Here is an 870-nt window from a genome sequence, read left to right as displayed (position 1 = left end):
CGGCTTCTTCTTCTTCTTCTTCTTCTTCTTCTTCTCTCTCTCTCTCTCTCTCTCTCTCTCTCTCTCTCTCTCTCTCATCATCCTGCCTGCTTTACTCTGCCAATCCTTTTCTTCATGTTTCTGCTTCATCACATATGTACAATAATGCAACCAGTCAGCAAATGACTAAAATTTTTGAAAATGTGAACCAAAATAAACCTTTCCTCCTTCAACATACTTGTGTCCTGTATTTTGTCACAGTGACAGAAAGATGGTAACATACAGGAAATAAATCACAAATCTGAGAAGAACAGAATTACATTTGTTTATATAGACAGCACTTCAGTTTCTTTCAGGGCTTTAGAAATTAAAAAAAAAAACTATATTTTTATGAGGGCAGTAGTATTGCTTATATCTCATATTCTAGAATCATGGATACCAGAGTTTAAAATTTTCAGAATCAGAAATCATTATCAAGGGGGGCCTGCCCCTTAGCTCAGTTCTTTAAGTGGCTGCTTCAACAAAGCAGTTAGGCATAGGTTGCTGTGGTTCAATCCCCACAACTCAAACCAGCCAAACCTGCCCTGAAGGCCTTCGGAGCAAAAAAAAAATTGTTATCATAAGTCTGGATACATCCATACTAATTAATCATTGTTTCATATGTTAAAATGACATATTAATAGTTCCATTCTGAGTAGTTATTGTGAATATTCTCTTAGATAATCCTTATAAAATGTTGGCACATCAGAGATACCTAAGTTATTAACCATTTTTGTCATTATTACTAATCTGCATATGTTTCCCAGTTTGCTCAGTACAGAAGCAATATTATCTAATATTTGAACAGTGAACATTTATATTATGAATTTAACATGCACATATATTACATAT

The sequence above is a fragment of the Octodon degus genome, unplaced genomic scaffold (assembly GCF_000260255.1).
Source record: "Octodon degus isolate 3935 unplaced genomic scaffold, OctDeg1.0 scaffold00063, whole genome shotgun sequence".
Classification (NCBI taxonomy): Eukaryota; Metazoa; Chordata; class Mammalia; order Rodentia; family Octodontidae; genus Octodon; species Octodon degus.
The sequence above is the reverse complement of the archived record's forward strand: the minus strand, read 5'-3'. Positions refer to the sequence as shown.